General features: G+C 44.5%; 1 protein-coding gene across 1 annotated transcript in view; it reads left to right on the forward strand.

The window, feature by feature from the left end:
* Positions 1-5,879: 5,879 nt before the first annotated feature.
* LOC142198750 (phospholipid-transporting ATPase ID-like) overlaps positions 5,880-22,286 on the forward strand; it is a 98,448-nt gene continuing 82,041 nt past the window's right edge. Inside the window, exon 1 of the mRNA XM_075269723.1 lies at positions 5,880-5,920. The gene's annotated coding sequence lies outside the window, so the exon portion shown is untranslated. The remainder of the gene's footprint in view (positions 5,921-22,286) is intronic.

The following is a 22,286-nucleotide window of genomic DNA, read 5'->3' on the forward strand; positions in this document are numbered from 1 at the left end:
TTTAGAGGCTCCCTCCACCATTAATTGGTCCAAACTGGGCTGGTTAGAGGCTCCCTCCACCATGAATTTGCCCAAATTGGGCTGTTTAGAGGCTCCCTCCACCATGAATTGGTCCAAACTGGGGTTTTTAGGGGCTCCCTCCACCATGAATTTCCCAAAACTTGGCTGTTTAGAGGCTCCCTCCACCATTAATTGGTCCAAACTGGGCTGGTTAGAGGCTCCCTCCACCATGAATTTGCCCAAACTGGGCTGTTTAGAGGCTCCCTCCACCATGAATTGGTCCAAACTGGGGTTTTTAGGGGCTCCCTCCACCATGAATTTCCCAAAACTTGGCTGTTTAGAGGCTCCCTCCACCATTAATTGGTCCAAACTGGGCTGGTTAGAGGCTCCCTCCACCATGAATTTGCCCAAACTGGGCTGTTTAGAGGCTCCCTCCACCATGAATTGGTCCAAACTGGGGTTTTTAGAGGCTCCCTCCACCATTAATTGGTCCAAACTGGGCTGGTTAGAGGCTCCCTCCACCATGAATTTGCCCAAACTGGGCTGTTTAGAGGCTCCCTCCACCATGAATTGGTCCAAACTGGGGTTTTTAGGGGCTCCCTCCACCATGAATTTCCCAAAACTTGGCTGTTTAGAGGCTCCCTCCACCATTAATTGGTCCAAACTGGGCTGGTTAGAGGCTCCCTCCACCATGAATTTGCCCAAACTGGGCTGTTTAGAGGCTCCCTCCACCATGAATTGGTCCAAACTGGGGTTTTTAGGGGCTCCCTCCACCATGAATTTCCCAAAACTTGGCTGTTTAGAGGCTCCCTCCACCATTAATTGGTCCAAACTGGGCTGGTTAGAGGCTCCCTCCACCATGAATTTGCCCAAACTGGGCTGTTTAGAGGCTCCCTCCACCATGAATTGGTCCAAACTGGGGTTTTTAGGGGCTCCCTCCACCATGAATTTCCCAAAACTTGGCTGTTTAGAGGCTCCCTCCACCATGAATTTGCCCAAACTGGGCTGTTTAGAGGCTCCCTCCACCATGAATTTCCCAAAACTTGGCTGTTTAGAGGCTCCCTCCACCATTAATTGGTCCAAACTGGGCTGGTTAGAGGCTCCCTCCACCATGAATTTGCCCAAACTGGGCTGTTTAGAGGCTCCCTCCACCATGAATTGGTCCAAACTGGGGTTTTTAGGGGCTCCCTCCACCATGAATTTCCCAAAACTTGGCTGTTTAGAGGCTCCCTCCACCATTAATTGGTCCAAACTGGGCTGGTTAGAGGCTCCCTCCACCATGAATTTGCCCAAATTGGGCTGTTTAGAGGCTCCCTCCACCATGAATTGGTCCAAACTGGGGGTTTTAGGGGCTCCCTCCACCATGAATTTCCCAAAACTTGGCTGTTTAGAGGCTCCCTCCACCATTAATTGGTCCAAACTGGGCTGGTTAGAGGCTCCCTCCACCATGAATTTGCCCAAACTGGGCTGTTTAGAGGCTCCCTCCACCATGAATTGGTCCAAACTGGGGTTTTTAGAGGCTCCCTCCACCATGAATTGGTCCAAACTGGGCTGGTTAGAGGCTCCCTCCACCATGAATTTCCCAAAACTTGGCTGTTTAGAGGCTCCCTCCACCATTAATTGGTCCAAACTGGGCTGGTTAGAGGCTCCCTCCACCATGAATTTGCCCAAACTGGGCTGTTTAGAGGCTCCCTCCACCATGAATTTCCCAAAACTTGGCTGTTTAGAGGCTCCCTCCACCATTAATTGGTCCAAACTGGGCTGGTTAGAGGCTCCCTCCACCATGAATTTGCCCAAATTGGGCTGCTTAGAGGCTCCCTCCACCATGAATTGGTCCAAACTGGGGTTTTTAGGGGCTCCCTCCACCATGAATTTCCCAAAACTTGGCTGTTTAGAGGCTCCCTCCACCATTAATTGGTCCAAACTGGGCTGGTTAGAGGCTCCCTCCACCATGAATTTGCCCAAACTGGGCTGTTTAGAGGCTCCCTCCACCATGAATTGGTCCAAACTGGGGTTTTTAGGGGCTCCCTCCACCATGAATTTCCCAAAACTTGGCTGTTTAGAGGCTCCCTCCACCATTAATTGGTCCAAACTGGGCTGGTTAGAGGCTCCCTCCACCATGAATTTGCCCAAACTGGGCTGTTTAGAGGCTCCCTCCACCATGAATTGGTCCAAACTGGGGTTTTTAGGGGCTCCCTCCACCATGAATTTCCCAAAACTTGGCTGTTTAGAGGCTCCCTCCACCATTAATTGGTCCAAACTGGGCTGGTTAGAGGCTCCCTCCACCATGAATTTGCCCAAACTGGGCTGTTTAGAGGCTCCCTCCACCATGAATTGGTCCAAACTGGGGTTTTTAGAGGCTCCCTCCACCATGAATTGGTCCAAACTGGGCTGGTTAGAGGCTCCCTCCACCATGAATTTCCCAAAACTTGGCTGTTTAGAGGATCCCTCCACCATTAATTGGTCCAAACTGGGCTGGTTAGAGGCTCCCTCCACCATGAATTTGCCCAAACTGGGCTGTTTAGAGGCTCCCTCCACCATGAATTGGTCCAAACTGGGGTTTTTAGAGGCTCCCTCCACCATGAATTGGTCCAAACTGGGCTGGTTAGAGGCTCCCTCCACCATGAATTTGCCCAAACTGGGCTGTTTAGAGGCTCCCTCCACCATGAATTTGCCCAAACTGGGCTGTTTAGAGGCTCCCTCCACCATGAATTTGCCCAAACTGGGCTGGTTAGAGGCTCCCTCCACCATGAATTGGTCCAAACTGGGTTTTTTAGAGGCTCCCTCCACCATGAATTTGCCCAAACTGGGCTGGTTAGAGGCTCCCTCCACCATGAATTGGTCCAAACTGGGTTTTTTAGAGGCTCCCTCCACCATGAATTTGCCCAAACTGGGCTGGTTAGAGGCTCCCTCCACCATGAATTGGTCCAAACTGGGTTTTTTAGAGGCTCCCTCCACCATGAATTTGCCCACACTGGGCTGGTTAGAGGCTCCCTCCACCATGAATTGGTCCAAACTGGGGTTTTTAGAGGCTCCCTCCACCATGAATTTGCCCAAACTGGGGTGTTTAGAGGCTCCCTCCACCATGAATTTGCCCAAACTCTGCTGGTTAGAGGCTCAATCCACCCTGATTTTCAAAACAAATGTTGGTGCCAACCTCAACTTACTACAAGGGCCAAATTCACTGCTGGTGACAAGCTCTCCTCACTGCAAGTGCCAAATACACATGTTTCAAGGTGTTTTCCTACTGTCAGAGAGGTGGTATTGAGTGTGTAAAGTGTGTAGTTGTTAGGCTGTGATGTTGGGGTAATAGAGGGTCTTTGGTGTGTTAGATGCCCCCAGACATGCTTCCCCTGCTGTCCCAGTGTCATTCCAGAGGTGTTGGCATCATTTCCTGGGGTGTCATAGTGGACTTGGTGACCCTCCAGACACGGATTTGGGTTTCCCCCTTAACGAGTATCTGTTCCCCATAGACTATAATGGGGTTCGAAACCCGTTCGAACACACGAACATTGAGCGGCTGTTCGAATCGAATTTCGAACCTCGAACATTTTAGTGTTCGCTCATCTCTAGTTTTAACACCTTTTTTTAAAAATGGGACCACTTGTAGATTTTATTGATATTTTGGTAATGTCAAATAGTTTTATCAATTTTCATTCAATTTCTTTAGGATGTAAAGTGCTAAAAGAACCGCCATGTGGGCATTTAGAAATGTTCTCATTACATTATAAATCATATGGAATTTTTTATATTTTAATTGTTCTGCCACTTTTCAACATAGAAATACCTAAAGTGTTCATATTTATTTTTGATTATTTTATTTGGATTCTAGGGAAAAAAGGTTGATTAGAATTTAGATTTTTTGCCCTTTTTTGCACTTTGGAAAACATCTTTTATTTTATACTTTTAGACTCCCTAGGGGACTTGAACCCTGAGTTCTGATCGCCCATTTAATATATACAGGGGATTGTAAAAGTCATTGACTTCTATTACATGATGGTTAAAATGTAAATGAAACCATATAAATTTGGTATCGTAGCATAGCATAGCAAGGGACCAGAAACTGGCCCTGCAGACATCTTAGACTCTCCGCTAATGTATGGGAAGGTGTCAGCCAGCTACAAGCCACTGTGCCACAGCTCACTGCTACAGGACAAGTGAACCAGCAGATGCCTGTTACAATAAACCAGTGAGCACTTCTACTGTATCGGCGCATATATACTGTATTTCATATGTTGTTTTATATGAAATGTATATCATATATTAACATATCAACTGACATATACAACTGGGTCCCTGCTGCAACTTCAGGGGATGAATAACCCTTCATATACCAGGATCAATAACCTATGGGGGACCTCTACCAGCACAAGACAAAAATAATGATTAAAAATATATATATATATTTTTGTTACTCTCATCTCCATAAAAATGGATTAAAAAGTGATGAAAGTTTAATGCACCCTAAAAGAGTAAAGATGAAAACAGTTTATCCCATCTATAATATGTCCCTACACACCTCCATTAATTGAAAAATGTAAAAGTTTCACACTGTTATAAAGAGCTGTAATTTATAACAATAATAATATAAAAATATAATCATAATAACAACAACAATAACACTAATATGATGATCTAATTATAATGACAAAAACAATGATATAATGATAATATTAATAATGTGATGTTATATAATATAATAACAATAATACTAATATGACAATCTAATTATAATGACAATAACAACAATAACATTATGATAATCATATAATGATAATATTAATATTGTGATATAATATAATAACATTAATAATAAAAAAATAACAAAAACAAGATGTAATAATAATAATAATAATAATAATAATAATAATAAGATGATGATATAACAATAATGACACTAACAACAATAATATTCTGAAATTTCCCCACTGTGGGACTATTAAAGGATTATCTTATCTTATTCTGATAATACTATAATAATAATAATAATAATAATAATAATAATAATAATAATAATAATAATAATAATAATATAATGTTAATAATAATATATAATAGAAATAGTAAGGACAATAATAATAATAATGACAATAATAATAATATGATATTAGAATTATTATCATTATTATATTAAAATATTATAGGAAAAAAAAAAAATATGATTATGATAAAATAATAAGTAATAATAAGCATAAAATAACAATCCAATAATAATAATAATAATAATAATAATAATAATGATAATAATAATAATTGTGCTAATATAAACTGTAATAAAAATAATAATAAAATGTTATAACAATAATAATAGAAATGATGATAATAATAATAATAATAATAATAATAATAATAATAATAATAATAATAATAATAAGTCAATCATTATATTATGTATTATTATTATTATTTTATTATAATATTACCAGACTAGGATTGGGATGTTTCCACTACTATAGCAGGTAATGGGATCTCTGAGGTTAGAGGATGCATAAACCAGTCTAACGTGTGTATTGGGTGCACTTCAGACTTGTGGTTACCTGGGAGAGACAACACAAAGCTCAGCATTACACAGATATTTTTTCTGTCCTTTAATGAAGTGGTTAAGCACAGCATGTGTTCTGGGGGCGACCGTATCTCCCCTGTCTCTGACCTGTCCCCACTCCCCGACTACAGGTGTCATATAACACCTGCTGTAAAAGTCACAGTCCAAAGGGCGACTTCCTTTATTTGCTCAGTCCTACCCTGCCCCATCTCCTGCCTGTCACCTGCTGCTGCTGCTGTCTGCCTGTGGCCCCTATTCTGCCGCCAGCCCCCCCCTAAATCCCTTGTTTGTCTCCCATCTCTGATAGAGAGTGATGAAGGGATATTGCTGACCCCTTGAGAGATTTGTGACACCCTTGGCCCCATCTACAAGGCACAGGTAAGCATCGGTTTGGCTATAATTCAGCTGCTGCGAGAGTAAACCCTCTGGACTGAAGAGCTGACACTCTAACACACCCTGTACCTGTGCTGTATCCCTAATGGAAGAGTGACTTTGTTTAACATTGGATTTGGCATATATTGTGCAATATTTCATGAGATTGGTACGATGTATTCTCGGTGTATTTATGGTGGGGGTGGTTGGGGGTTATCAAAGTCTTTTCATAAAAATGCATTTTAATTCTTGATCCATTTTGTATGGAGGAGCAAAATATCTGATAACCTGTTATTGTAGGGAGAGAATATGACATACATACGGTATAGTATGTATACTGACATACTATATGTGCTGTATATACTCTTCATGTATTGAGACTGAAGGGCAATTTGATATGTGATAGGAATGATCCAGCTAATGCTCCTGAGGTACCTTGTCAGGACATTGTAAGAAAAGATTATACTATATTTGTTTTACTATGAATGGCCCTCAGATTTCAGAGTCTCTCATTGTCGCCCCCTGCTGACTACTGTATCATGTAAAATATATATTACCAAAAAGAGTGGAGGATGGGAAGTAGTAGCTTCTGTGAGCACGTCTACCAAACATGGATGTCATTTTTAAACTCCATTGAGCCTGTGTCCGGATACACAAATAATAATTACTATAATACTGCACCTATATACAAGAATATAAATACTATAATACTGCTTCTATGTACAAGAATATAACTACTATAATACTGCTCGTATGTACAAGAATATAACTACTATAATACTGCCTCCTATGTACAAGTATATAACTACAATAATACTGCTCCTGTGTACATGAATATAACTACTATAATACTGCTCTTATGTACAAGTATATAACTACTATAATACTGCCACTATGTACAAGAATATAACTACTATAATACTTCTCCTATGTATAAGTATATAACTACAATAATACTGCTCCTATGTACATGAATATAACTACTATAATACTGCTCTTATGTATAAGAATATAACTACTATAATACTGCCACTATGTACAAGAATATAACTACTATAATACTTCTCCTATGTATAAGTATATAACTACAATAATACTGCTCCTATGTACATGAATATAACTACTATAATACTGCTCCTATGTACAAGTATATAACTACTATAATACTACTCCTATGTACAAGAATATAACTACTATAATACTGCTCCTATGTACAAGAATATAACTACTATAATACTGCTCCTATGCACAAGAATATAACTACTATAATACTACTCCTATGTACAAGAATATAACTACTATAATACTGCTCCTATGTACAAGAATATAACTACTATAATACTGCTCCTATGTACAAAAATAGAACTACTATAATACTGCTCCTATGTACAAGAATATAACTACTATAATACTGCTCCTATGCACAAGAATATAACTACTATAATACTACTCCTATGTACAAGAATATAACTACTATAATACTGCTCCTATGTACAAAAATAGAACTACTATAATACTGCTCCTATGTACAAGTATATAACTACTATAATACTGCTTCTATGTACAAGAATATAACTACTATAATACTCCCTACTATGTACAAAAATATAACTACTATAATACTGTATCTATATGCAAGAATACAACTACTATAATACTGCCCCATATGCAATAATACTACTATAATACTGCCCCTATATACAAGAACATTACTATAATACTGTATCTATATACAAGAATATAACTACTATAATACTGCCCCTATATACAAGAAAATAACTACTATAATACTGTCTCCTATGTACAAAAATATAACTACTATAATACTGCTCCTATGTACAATATAACTACTATAATACTGCCTCCTATGTACAAGAGTATAACTACTATAATACTGCTACTATGTGCAAGAATATAACTACTATAATACTGCTTCTATGTGCAAGTATATAACTACCATAATACTGCCCCCTATGTACAAGAATATAACTACTATGATACTGCTTTTATGTACAAGAATATAACTACCATAATACTGTATTTATATACAAGAATATAACTACTATAATACTGCTCCTATGTACAAGAATATAACTACTATAATACTGCTCCTATGTACAAGAATATAACTACTATAATACTGTCTCCTATGTGCAAGAATATAACTACTATAATACTGCCCCTATGTACAAGAATATAACTACTATAATACTGCTCCTATGTACAAGAATATAACTACTATAATACTGTCTCCTATGTGCAAGAATATACCTACTATAATACTGCCCCTATGTACAAGAATATAACTACTATAATACTGCTCCTATGTACAAGAATATAACTACTATAATACTACCTCCTAGCTGTGAGGACGTGTTTTTGTAGCTCTCCTGAGGCTCCTGATGTCTGGAGATAGCCCGGGGCGGGGCGGGGCCACCCTGGGTGGGGAAGTTCCCCTGCCAAGGCCTTCTCTGGGAAGCAATTCCCAGACAACTAAAATAATGGATGAAAATCCTAAAGTCTCCGGTAATGGGAATCGTGTCCAGTGTGTCAGCAGTCCTAGTGCAGCAAGCCAAGATGGGAAGAAAGTTGTAAAGAAAGAAGTAACAGAAGCAAGCAGTATTACGGTGCAACAACCAAGCAAAATGGCTGAATGTAAGAAGCAAACTTTGCAGCCTGTGCAGACTCCATTGCAGGTTGCAGGTGTCCAGTCCACCCCACCCTCCTGCAGACAGAGGAGAACATCCCTGGAGAAGCAGACCATGCAGCAGAATATGCAGCAGTCTGTATTGGTACGGTCTGAGCGGACAAGATCTGGTAGCAGCAACTACAAAAATGTAGTGAAGGCAGTGGAGGAGATCAAAGGGAGTCCAGCGGGGAAGCTTCAAGGTACCAGCAGTACAGTCACTGGAAATAAACTGGGACATAGTCCCCAGTCTGGACATTGTGGGCCCATGGCAGTGACAACAGCCGTAGCATGTCAGAAAGCACAGGCTACACCAACCAGAAGCCATACTGGGGGTAACCAGCCTGCAAAGCTTTCCAACAATGTACAGACTGTCATATCTACTGAGCGAGCACCAGAACTGCGCCTGGCAGATGAGATCCCAGCACTGGTCAAGAGACTGGAGACATTGAAGGCCAGTAAAATATATCTGCAGAGACAGATTGAGTGTGCCTATAATCTAAAAAAGTCTGCATGCCCTGAGAAACTGGTGTTACTGGACAGGAAGCTGAGCGCACTGGCGAAAGAGATCGGCGAGAACGTACGGGAGACCGAGACTGTACTGGAGCAAATGGGACCGGTGGGAGAATCATACAGAAACCAGCAGCGGTTCCAGGAATACCAGAAGTCACCATCACCTTGTGCCAAAGCTGGGTCTGAACCCTCTCAAGGTGGCAGCCAGCAGTCCCATGTAAAATCGGTTCTGCAGCCAGCAAGTTTCCCTTTTAAGGAAGGGAATTTGTACGGGAAAGCGGCCAGTGTTAAGCAACAGCAAAAACCTGCAGCAATTCTCAGCAAGGCACCACAAGTCCCAGCAACCAGCACTTTGCAACCAGGTCATGGACCCCTGCCTAATGGTAATGAAGTAGCAGCTGTGCAGACACCACAAGTCCCAGGAGACAAGTCATTGCAGCAGGACTATGGACTCTTACCTGAAGGTACTGGGGGAGTAACATATTTGGGGTTACAGGTTGTGGACTCTGTTGTGCAGGACTCTGCTGCCGCTGACTGTAGTGGTAATATGGACTCTGCTATGCAGGACTCTGCTGCCGCTGACTATAATACTAATATGGACTCTGCTGTGCAGGACTCTGCTGCCGCTGATTGTCTGACTAATGTGCCTGATATTATGGATATTCCTGTATGTGACAATGGCCCAGCAGGGGAAGGTGTTTCTGGGGGGGATCCTTCACTATCTATGGCGTCAGACCCCTCTGCAGTCCAGTCTCTGGAGTCTGGTGATATTGCAGACATAGAGGTTGATGGTGGGGCGGACACAGGACAGTCCAGTGTGCAGGACTTTCCCCCTCTAGATACTCGCGCAGTAGCAGAACCACATAGTACAGGTGCTCAGCAGCCCACACAACGCCCACAAACACGCCAAGATGGCGGATCTGGCCGTACCTCCTCAGGGAATGCCTGGAGCCGCGGTGCTCCATCTTTTGCATCAAACTCCAATTATACAGGCCAGGCTTTCAGGAGGAGGAATGTAGTCAGGTTTAGGCACGGAGGTGCCAAGGAGGATCTGCCGGATAGGAGGTTTGTGGTCCGAGAGATCCTATGTACCCAGATGGGCTTTGTGCCGACTGATATCTTGGCCGTCATAAACCTTCCTGACCGCCAGGGGTACGATGTTAGTTTTAAGCTGATGTCTGATCTGGACCGGTTCTGGGCCAATCTCACCAGGTTGAGAGATACTGAAGGTTGGGATAAGTTCAGTTTCATCCCCATCTCTAGGCCAGATACGGCTTCTGTCACAATTGTATTTTGGAATGAAGCCGTTCCCCCTCAGGACATTGTCATCTGGCTCAGGAGGCATTGTGACCTCATGTCTGATCTTACTAAGAACAGGGATGAAGACGGGGTCTGGACCGGTGGGTGGAGGGTCCTGGTGAAGTTGCGTCAGCAGAACAACATAACCCAACATCTGCCCAATTCATTCTTTATAGGACGAGAAAAAGGGATCTGCTTCTATGCGGGTCAGCCTCGCCGGTGCTTCAAGTGTGGGAAGGCTGGCCATGTGGCCAGTGTATGCTCCATGGTAAAGTGTAGCCTATGTAATGAAATGGGCCACGTGAGTGCCACATGCCAAAACATTAGGTGTAACCTGTGCGGTCGGATCGGTCACCCCCACAGAGATTGTCCTGATGCCTGGCATAACATCTGTAAAGATAGCCCTGATGAGGACTTGCTGGCAGCGGCTGATGACATACAGGAGGAGGAGGAGGCGCTATTGTCAGGGTCAGTAGTCACTGAGGCAGAGCCTCAACCACATACAGGTGATACCACCCAAGACCAGGCCGAGTCAGGACCCATTGAGACGACCATGGAGGTTGTCGAGCAGGTTGTACAACCCTCAGTGGTCGTCTCTTCTCCTGCCTGATCATCCAACAATAATAAAAGGAGGAAGAAGGATAAAGCCAGCTGTAAGCCCGAGGGTGAGTGGACCACGGTAGAAAAGCCTACAAAGATGAGAGTAAGTAGTGCAGGCGAGGTCACTGCAACGGGGAATAGATTTAGTGTCCTATCAGAGTCAGACGGAGAAGCAGAAATAGACAGAGAACTCTCACGAATGATGGCGGAGTATGAGGATGAACCAGAGGGCGATCCCCCCACTAAGAGGAGACCCCACCGAGATGAGGGGCAGTCCGAATCGGACATGGAAACAGTTGGTCACCAGGAGACCTCAGACTCTGATCTATGACAATGGGGCCCATCTCTCTGTTTCTCATATTCCTAGTTGTTCTGATGGCAGGTTTCTATCTTAAAGTTATCTCTAGTAATGTGAATAGCATCCGAGCAAGGAGGACAAGACACGCAGTCTATGAACATCTGAGATATCTTGATGCGGATGTCTATTTCTTACAAGAAACCCGTTTAAATACTTTAGGACTAATACGAGAAGCAGAGAGAGAATGGAAATCTGGCCCGTCCTTCTGGTCTCTGGCGGTGGAGCCTTATGCCGGGGTTTCTATACTGTTTAACACCCCTGATGTCACCATACACAGATTAACTGAGGTTTTGATGGGGAGGTGCCTGGTTTTAGAAGTTACCATCCGAGGCAGAAGGCTCCGACTCATTAATATCTATGGTCCACCGCAGTCAGTGATTGAAAGGGCACGTCTGTTTGATGAAGTCAAGCAGTACCTGTTTACATCTGTTCCAGTAGTCATGGCAGGGGACTTTAATGCCACCATGTCATCCAGTGACAGACCTACTGGTCGGCCTCTCACCAGGGACTGCAAGGTCTTAAGCAGAATTATTTCACAGGCTGATCTGTCTGATGTGTTTACTGAGGGTGGTAGGAAACCCAAATTCACTTACTCCTGCGCTGGTAGATGCAGTCGGATAGACTTAGCTCTGGTCAGTCCCGCTGAGCATGTTAGTGAGAAAAGTGAAAAGACAGTCCCTTATTCTGACCATCTGGCTTTGTATTTTTGCTTGGGCTCCACAAAACGCCCTGATATTGGGAGAGGCCTATGGAAGCTCAATTCCAGCCTCTTGGACGATGACTGTGTCCGGAGTTGTGTCCACTCTCTATTTCAGAACCAGCTTGAGAGAGTGGTGTTTTATGATAACATGGCAGACTGGTGGGAGGATGTCAAGGAGGAGATCAGATCCCTCTTAAGGAGACTGTCAGTTAAGAAGGGGAAGAGTAAGTATAGCCAGTATCTCAGGCTGCGGAAAGAATTAGAGTCACTCTATTCGGCGGGCGGGGATAACCAACAGAAGATTGACCGGCTGAAATCTGAGATCAGTCAGTATCAGTACCGCAGGTATACATCCCTGGTTCTTGAACGGGATTATGGGTCCTTAGGGGCTCCGGATCCTTTTGAGAATTGCAGGGAGCGGGTGGCAAATAAATCGGTCACAGGTCTCACTGACTCCCAGGGTGTTTTACAGGAGTCTCGGGAGGGTATCCTGGGGGTGGTGAGAACTTACTATGCTGACTTGTTTCAGAAGAAGGTTTTGGATAGAGAGAAGGTGGCTCAATTCTTGGAGGCAACTCCGGGTCCTGATACTAATGATTTGGACTTTTCTCCTTTGACAGCAGAGTTAACAGTGGAGGAGGTGAAAGAGGCCATAGATAAGTTACATCTGAAGAAGGCACCAGGTCCAGATGGGATTACAGCTGAGTTCTATAAGACATTCCAAGACCTCTTGGCACCAATTCTCGTGGATGTCTTCAAAACTAGTCTAGAAAACCACCTGATGCCTCCATCCATGAGAGTGTCCTCCCTGATCCTGCTGTCTAAAGGTAAAGAGCCTAGTGACATCAAGAACTGGAGGCCGATTGCCCTCTTGAATGTCGATAGGAAGATTCTTGCAAAAATTCTCTTCTCTAGATTAGTTTGTTTGTCCTCGGCACTGTTGGCAGGCTCTCAGTTTGGCACAGTTAAAGGGCGGAACATCTCTGGAGCAGTTATCTCGATAAGGGAGATGTTTGAGAGATGTAAAGCTCTGAGGTGTGGGAGATATGTTGTGAGTCTTGACCAGGCTAAGGCCTTTGACAGAGTAGACCATGAGTATCTATGGGCCACTTTGACAAAGTACGGTATTCCGGGACAATTTGTGGATTGGCTGAGAACTTTGTACCGTGAGGCGGAGAGCTTTCCTCTGATTAATGGTTGGCAGGGTGATACTTTCAGGGTTGAGGCAGGGGTGAGACAAGGTTGCCCACTGAGTCCATTACTGTATGTGTTTGCCATAGACCCGTTTCTTAGGTCACTGCAGGAGTGTGATTTTCAGGGGGCGCCGGTCCCCCACTGCTTGACCCTGAGAGTCGTTGCCTACGCGGATGATGTGACTGTGGTGATATCTGAGCCTCGTGAGGTGGAGATGTTGTCTGCAGCCATCAGAAGTTACTCAGAGGCCTCCGGGTCTCTTGTCAACCTTGAGAAGAGTCAAGCTCTCTGGACTGGTCATACTGATCCTGCATTTGATCTGCCACAGTTTGCCCAGGCCTCCTCCTATATTAAGATCCTTGGGGTGAAATTCGGGAGGGATGATAATTGCAGACTAAATTGGGAAGAAAAGTTGGAATCCGGAAATGCAAAGGTTCAGCGATGGAAGAACTGGAGGCTGACCTATAGAGAAAGGGTTAAAATGTTGAAGACTTACCTGGTCCCTGTCTTCTTGTACGTCTCTGTTGTCTTTCCTTTGCCAGAATCTTTCTCCGCTAGGCTCTTTAGCCTGTTCTTCCAACTTTTGTGGGGGAACAGGTTGAACCCAGTAAAAAGAGGGATAACCTACCTACAGAGGAGAGAGGGTGGGCTGGATATGTTAAATCCAAGGGTGTTTTTTGACTCCATGTTTCTAAAAGTAAATTTTGGCTGCCTGGACTCAGATAACAGCTCCCTGTGGGTAAATAGTATCAGGAGTTGGATATTGCCTTTTGCAGAATCCTGGGTGCGAGGCGGCAGCCTTAAGAGGGGTCGATCGACTCGTGACTACCTCCCCCAGTATCTGGACTATGGCATAAGGTGCCTGAAAAAATGGGGTATTGATAAAACCTATCTGGTGAGTAAGACCAGGAAAGATCTGTACACCAGGGTATGTAAGACCTTCTATTGTCTCCAGCCAGCATTGAGGGACTGCACGTCTACAACCCTGCAGGATAGTCTGAGGCTCCTCATTGGTCTGAGGCTCCCTGCAAAGTTCTTTGACATTGCTTGGCTATCTTTGCATGGGAAGCTTTTTGTAAGAGGCAACTTAAAACATCTTAGTGTGTCAAATCGGGCATGTCCATTGGGTTGTCAGCAGGAGGAGACCATGGCACATTTTATATCAGAGTGCGGGGGAGGGCAAAAGATCTGGCGGGAAATATCCCGGAGGCTGAAAATTCCCCGATTACAGTCTCTGAAATACCCCGAGATTGTATATGGCATCCCAACTAATATAGGTGACATTAACCGGGAGACCCTGTACATTATTATTACTGTCATCAAATATTATCACTGGCATACGAGGACCCAGGTGTCCCTACACAGAGAGCCCTTCCATCATATGGCCGCTGTGACATACATCATGTCTGAACTGAGGTGGATAAAGTCTCTGGAGGTCAGAAAAAAGCCAGATAATGTAAAATTGTGGAGAAATGTAAATATCGATTGCTGAATATTCTGATAACACTGCAAATAAGTCTGTTCATTTATTTATGGATTTATTTTTTCCCCTCTTTTTCCTGCCAGCAATGGACTCTTAAGTTAAAGTGATTCTCATTTTTGTTATCTGACGGACATGTCTGATTTATGTTATATTATTATTAGTTATTAATTCTGCTGGAATGTAATGTATTTTTGTTTTGTTTTTACTAATAAAAATTACCTCCTATGTACAAGAATATAACTACTATAATACTGCCCCTCTGTACAAGAATATAACTACTATAATACTGCTCCTATGTACAAGAATATAACTACTATAATACTGCCCTCTATGTACAAGAATATAACTACTATAATACTGCTCCTATGTACAAGAGTATAACTACTATAATACTGCCCCTCTGTACAAGAATATAACTACTATAATACTGCTCCTATGTACAAGAATATAACTGCTATAATACTGCTTCTATGTACAAGAATATAACTACTATAATACTAGAAGTATTATTTACTAGCTTCTGCCCGTGACTTTGTCTGCGTGTTGATGGCGTTGATGATCCGCCTATATTCAGCAAATTGCTCCGGCGTTATGGCAGCTCTCAAGCTGGCCTGCTGCTGAACTAGTTTCTTGCACTGTGCATGTGATTGTTCCGGCATCTCAGCAAATTGCTGCCATCGATGGTTTGCCTGCTCCGGCATTTTGGCAGCTCGCAAGCTGACCTGCTGCTGACCTTGTTCTTCACACCGTGCCTGTGATTGTTCCGGCATCTCAGCAGCTCGCTGGAACGTCATATAATGAACGTGTTGTTGGTGTCGATGAATCGCCTGCTCCAGCGTTTCTGCAGCTGTCAAGCTGGCCTGCAGCTGAACTCGTTCCCTATGCTGTGCCTGTGATTGTTCTGGCATCTCAGCAGCTCGCTGGGATGCCATATAATGAGCGTGTTGTTGACGTTGATGATCCTCCACAGCTGTGCTTGAGGAGAACTCTGTGACTTCTGGCTTCCTTCATAGTTTTCGTTGTTTGTGACAAATTAGATTTTCTTTTTCCCTGGCATGTTTAAAATTGGAAAACTGACAATTTGGATTAATGGTGTTTGTCCATGTGACTTTGTCTGCACACACTGAGGGTTAGTGTGTGTTTACACAGAGAGATAACAGCCCTGGCTTTCTCAGAAGGTGAGATAAGAGCAGTGTAATATAGTATGTGAACAAAAATTCATAACAGTCATGAAGCCATGTCATTTATCGGGATAAAAAGTAGCCTATATTTTAATCGAAGTTACAATCTATCTGTGTGCCGAATTTCATTCAATTCCGTTCAGCCATTTTTGCGTGATTGAGGAACAAACATACAAACATACAAACTTTCACATCCTATTAGTAGGATTAGTAGGATAGGATAGGATACAGTACATGATCTGCTGGTCTGTATACTGACATCACCTGGTTGTTCTCAGTACTGCAGGTATTCATAGATACACATCAGTAAAACCACTCCCACTCTCTCCAAATACAATCCCTCTGTGTAATATTTATTTACCTATCTCATGACATCAAAGACTACAAAGAACAATGAACAAAAGCCATTAACCTCTTCACATGATAGCGGCCATTATACACCCAGTCTTACTATTTTCATGAGCCCGGCCCAGGAAGCTGTAGTTGTACATTTACTATTATTTTACAAGAAGATAGCTGTTAGCATACGTAGTGTCAAGGTCAGTCAGTGTGAATGGTGACCTCTGAGGACAACCTACAGTTAATGGTGAAGTGATGAAGTCTTCCACAGGGAATCCCCAGGTTTCTAACAGATTTAGTATTAGCTAGCAACCACCGGTGCTTGGAAAGGAAGAAACTCTGGGTACTGAGGAATCAGGTAAAATCTGTAATGAGATGGTGCATGGGCCAGGGTAGGCAGAGTTCGGGCATGAATGGTAAACGCTCACAGGTAGACAGGACAGGCAGCAGATGCAATGTTTCCATGCTCGGAAACCTGTCAATTCCAAGCAGAATAGGATCAAGCACCTTTGCTGACACAGAAACCATAAGGACCTTATTGCTCAAACACAGAGAAAATGGGAAGGGAAGATTACCAGGCACTGGCCCTTTAAATAGGTGGGGGCCAATATATATATATATATATTTATTTATTTTATTTTTTTTAAATTTGTTCATTTCTTTCCGCTCCTCCATTTCCTTATGACTTGTGGCCAGAATGGCATGATGCTGGAGTACAACAATGGCTGGAAAGAAGATGGCGGACATCTGGAAATGTCAATGACCGGGTCATCACACATTAGGACAACTCATATTGCCACTTGTTAGCATTGCTCCCCAATTCTGTGAGCTTTATGCTCTGGTCCAGTATTAGATAGAAAAGAAACATCAAAGTGAAACTAGGCAGCAGATAGCAGGGATCTGCAAGAGAAACAAGCAAAAGGGTGGACAAGCATGCCGCCATCTCACATGTACTGGTGGTCATTAAAGAGGTATTCCCACGTCGCATACTCACCAGTCTTCGCTGCTGTAAATTCTTCTTTCTTCCGGCTTTGTGGCGTCATTGGTGGGCGGGGTTACATATGCAAAGCCAGCGTCGAGAAGTCATCGCTTCTATGCCGCTGGCCCTGCGTGTGCACTCCCGATGCAGCTAGGCATCGGACATACAGCCTTCACAATGCAATACAGACCCGGCATCCGCTGTAATAGAGAGGCGGATGCCGGGGAGTGTTAGACGCCAGCACAGGTGCCTGCAACATCGCTACGCTCCTGCCCTGCATGAAGCCAGCAGCGGCAGGAGCGATGCTGCTATTCCGCTCCTCCATCCTCCCCCCCCCTCTGGGATAGCAGCATCGCTCCTGCCGCTGCTGGCTTCATGCAGGGCAGGAGCGTAGCGATGTTGCAGGCACCTGTGCCGGCATCTACACTCCCCGGCATCCACCTCTCTATTACAGCGGATGCCGGACGTCATCACATCGCGGCTACAAATGCCGGAGTGCAGCATTATGTATTCAGCTCATCGCCGATGAGTTAAAATCGGGACATACCTCCCGCCAACCAGGACCATTTTGTTAGGTCCAGGCCGTGCCGCGGGGCCATGCTGAGTGGGGGGCCCCAGGTGGTTGCCCGGCTCTGGATCCGCCCCTGTGTAATACCACCCATTTATGAGGACATGACTGGTCTAGGTATAGGACACATATAGGACCTGCTCCATAATTTGCAGCTCTTCAATGTGGCCCTAACACACAACCGCAAAAACAATGGCCATGTGTACTGGGCCCATTGAAATATAATAGTACATACTTTTAGCCACAATTGAGGATAACGCTAGGTTCACACCTGTGTTCGGGTTTCCGTTCTGTGGTTTCCGTCTTCTGCATGCAAGAAGATGGAAACCACAGACTGGGTCCGGCCGTAAGCGTTTTATGCTCTCCGCCGCGAAACCGTTATTTTAAATCCGGACACAGAGTACTGCATGTCCGACTCTGTGTCCGGATTATAAAACCCTGTTTCGCGGCGGAGAGTATAAAACGCTCACCGCCGCTCACGGCCGGACATCTTTCTCACCCATTCAAATGAAAGAGTCCTGCAGGTTTCCGTCTCCTGCCTCTGTTTTATCCAGGAAACGGAAACCTGCAGAATGGAGACCGGGCACAGATGTGAACGAGCCCTAAAAAGTACAGTCATGTGCATTACAGCTTAGTAACTCCATGTGCCTCATATTAATAGCAATTAACCCCATCATGTCCTTCACATTAACCCCCTGTGTGCCTCACATAAGAGTTACAGATATGTGAGAGACATGGAGGTAATAATGAAGTATCTCCATGATTAGTACCCCCATATATCTCACACATCAGTAACCCTTATGGTGAAGTACATAGGGGTTTAATGTGAGGGACATGATGGCGTTAGTTGCTATTAATATGAGGCACATGGAGTTACCAAAAATAAATGAATAACTCCAAATGCCTGACATTAATAGGCAGAGTAACCCCCACCCCCCCTCCAGCTTGTACCTGTGTGTTCTTTCTTTACTTTCAGTTTGCTGAAGCTTCCTCTTCTCCCTCTCAGGTGTGCAGGATGCAGGATGGCAGGGATCTTCTGTAGAGCGATAAGCTCCGCCTCCTGGGCTCTCCTCACCCTCTCATTGGTTGACAGAGGGCAGCCAGAGAAGGGGGGTGAGGAGGAGCGTCCTGACAGCGCTGAGTGGAGCTTCCTGGATCACTAGCTGCAGCTCCCTGCGCTGGCTGCTCTACTCTGTTAGCCGCTGCTGCAGTGCTGGGGCCCTCGGCATTTGCCCTGCCGACTGACCCAACCTGCATTTTGTTAGGTGCGGGCACTGCCGCGGGGCCCCGGGCGGTTGCCCGGCTCGCCCGGCCCTGGATCCGCCCCTGGCGGATACATCACTTGACTTATGAGCAGATAAGTCAAGGGATGTGTCAACAGAGAAATGAATAAAGTAAGATAGTGGACAAACAAAGCAGTTTTGCTGAAGCAATGTATTTAGGAAAAGTCTTACATTCACATTATCAAGCAGTACAGATAGGATCCTTGTGATGGGACAACCCCTTTAATATCATGTCCAGATAGAGGAAACCCTTCACAGCCCAGAGATGTAAATGATATTATGAGAGATACCACAAATCTCCACCACTCCTCCACCCAGACTGGGGACCAAAGAACCCCCAGTTTCTTGATTAGTTGGGATTTAGCAATCCCTATGGATCCTGTGTATACAGCTATGCACCCACTTTTTGGTGCAAAATACTAGTCTACATTATGGCAACCAAGAATTAGCATAAAGAAGGAAGCCAAACCTATGTACACCAATGTTTTTGAGCACAGGGACGTATTTTAGTATAGATTTTACAGCACCCCATAATAATCCTGGTGCATTGAAAAGGTCTCAACCCTGAGCAGGGGAACAATCCTAACCCCAGCCATGAATTCATTCCTTTGCAATGTGAAGGGCGTCCCACCTAGAAACGCAAGTGTGTAAGGAAGACAGCACTTACATGCTCACCACGTCTCGTCTGGGTTTATATAAGCTGAAGTAGACTATCCGGTGTGTCTGTGGTCAGCTCATACATGTGTGGGAGGACACGAGGCTGTATCACCTAATAATTACTATGTCAGGGGGTGGAGGAGTAAGAAGTGACAGGTATGAAGAAGACCATCAGTCCTACATCATTTATCTTTCCTGCGAATAGTGGTTATTTACTGTAATGTTATACACATGAATGGAACAGGCAGGAATTGTACATCGTAATGACACCCAAACATGGTTTGGGAAGAGTTCTTTATTGAAATTTGTGAAAGAAGATTAACTCTTTACACTGTCTGTAGAACTAAGCACTAGAGATGAGCGAACAGCGTTCGACCGAGTACATGTTCGATCGGATATCAATCTGTTCGAGATGTTCGATTCCAGCCGAACACCAAGTGGCAAACTCACTAAAAATTTGATTCCCCTCCCTACGACAACGGAGGCATCGGAAAAAAATTGGAAAAAGCCATTGGCTGCCGAAATCAGGTGACCTCCACTTTATATGAACGGTGGATTTCAGATTTGGTTCATATGAGACTGTGAACTATGTGATTGTAAGACAGGGATAGATGTACAGGCAGGGTTAGCTAGGAATTAGCTTTATTTAGGTGGGAATGTCACTCAAACAGCTCTTTGGGGCTCTATCTCGTGGCAGCCCATTATATGCTAGTCGGGATCCCTGTCAGCTTGCGATATGTGGGAGCTGACTTTTCCCCATAGGAAAGCATTGGCCAGCATTGATTGGCTGAATGCCATACAGTGTACAGCATTGGGCCAATCAATGCTGGTTCTGTCGGAAGAGGTGGAGTCTAAGATCGGTCCACAGCAGTCTCCATTGTGGTCCGATCTCAGATGTAGCAACGTTGACCACACAGCACTGCTACATCTCAGGAATAGCAGAGTTGACAGAGCTCTGTGCATCTCAGGAATAGCAGAGTTGACTAGACTCTGTGAGGATGCCCAGAAGAGGTGAGTATAACTGTCTGTTATTTTTTGGGCCTCCACCTAGTAAACTCTGGTTTATGAAGAGAACCAGCGTATAATAATTTCACTTCTGTTTTGTTCTGAATTTATTCAACCCAAAAAGAATCTTTGGGCCGAACAGTGAGAACATGTAACAAAATAAATGAATCTTCAGAGGTTTGCCTATCTTTACGTGGGAACTCTCTGACTCTTGATACATTGCATGCCATCTGTACTGTACACATAATGGTCTTTGTCAACCCGTTACTCCACCAATACCAACACTGTGTAGGGTTCCGGTTTTCTGACATAAGTGCGGCACAGATAAAGGATATTGGCTGCTCCCACAGGGAAAAAATGACTCACACGTATACGTCTGGGGGCTTGTTGCAATGTATCACTGTAAGTCACTGTCAGCCTATCGTTCTGGATAGTAGAGGTATTTGTGCTGTTGTGGTTCGCTACCAGACAGTTATGTTTTGTACACTGATACATTGTAACAAACCCATTAGCTGTGAACTTTGCTAGGCCAGGATAAGTTTTATAGCCCCGCGATGTAAACACGACTACCCTCTCAGGTGCTGACCAGATGTCATAACATAAGTGGAACTCTTGTATGACATAAGGAGGTCTGGCCTCATACAGTGCGGTCCCATACTCTGCTAACCTGGAGATTTTACAGTTGTAATAGACCTGTGTGAATGAACCCTTAGGACATACGAGAAAAGGTATTTAGGCCAAGGCCTCATGAAGGGAGTCATTGCAAAAAACTATGTGGTTTAAAGGGGTATTCCCACGTCGCATACTCGCCAGTCTTCGTTGCTGTAAAATCTTGTCTTCCTGCTTTGTTGCGTCATTGGTGGGCAGGGTTACATATGCAAAGCCAGCGGCGAGATGCTGCTGGCCCTGCGTGCACGCTCATATATGGTGAGACCAGTCTAGCCTTCACAATGTGAATACAGACCCGGCATCCGCCTCTCTCTATTACAGCGGATGCCGGGTCTGTATTGGCATTGTGAAGGCTAGACTGGTCTCACCATCTATGAGCGTGCACGCAGGGCCAGCGGCATCTCGCCGCTGGCTTTGCATATGTGAATACAGACCCGGCATCCGCTGTAATAGAGAGGCGGATGCCGGGGGCGGTTAGACGCCGGCACAGATGCACAGATGCCTGCGACATCGCTATGCTCCTGCCCTGCAGCAAGCCAGCAGCGGCAGGAGCGATGTTGCTATTCCGCTCCTCCGCCCCCCCTCCCCTCCGGAATAGCAGCATCGCTCCTGCCGCTGCTGGCTTCATGCAAGGCAGGAGCATAGCGATGTTGCAGGCATCTGTGCTGGCGTCTACACTCCCCGGCATCCGCCTCTCTATTACAGTGGATGCCGGGTCTGTATTGGCGGCCCCTTCCCCCCAAAGGGTAAACTACCCCCTCCCCCTCCAGGCTCGCTCCTGTGCACTTAGCCCCTCCTCCCTCCCCCCTGAGAGCAGCAGATACATCACTTGACTTATGACCAGATAAGTCAAGGGAT

The sequence above is a fragment of the Leptodactylus fuscus genome, chromosome 1 (assembly GCF_031893055.1).
Source record: "Leptodactylus fuscus isolate aLepFus1 chromosome 1, aLepFus1.hap2, whole genome shotgun sequence".
Lineage (NCBI taxonomy): Eukaryota > Metazoa > Chordata > Amphibia > Anura > Leptodactylidae > Leptodactylus > Leptodactylus fuscus.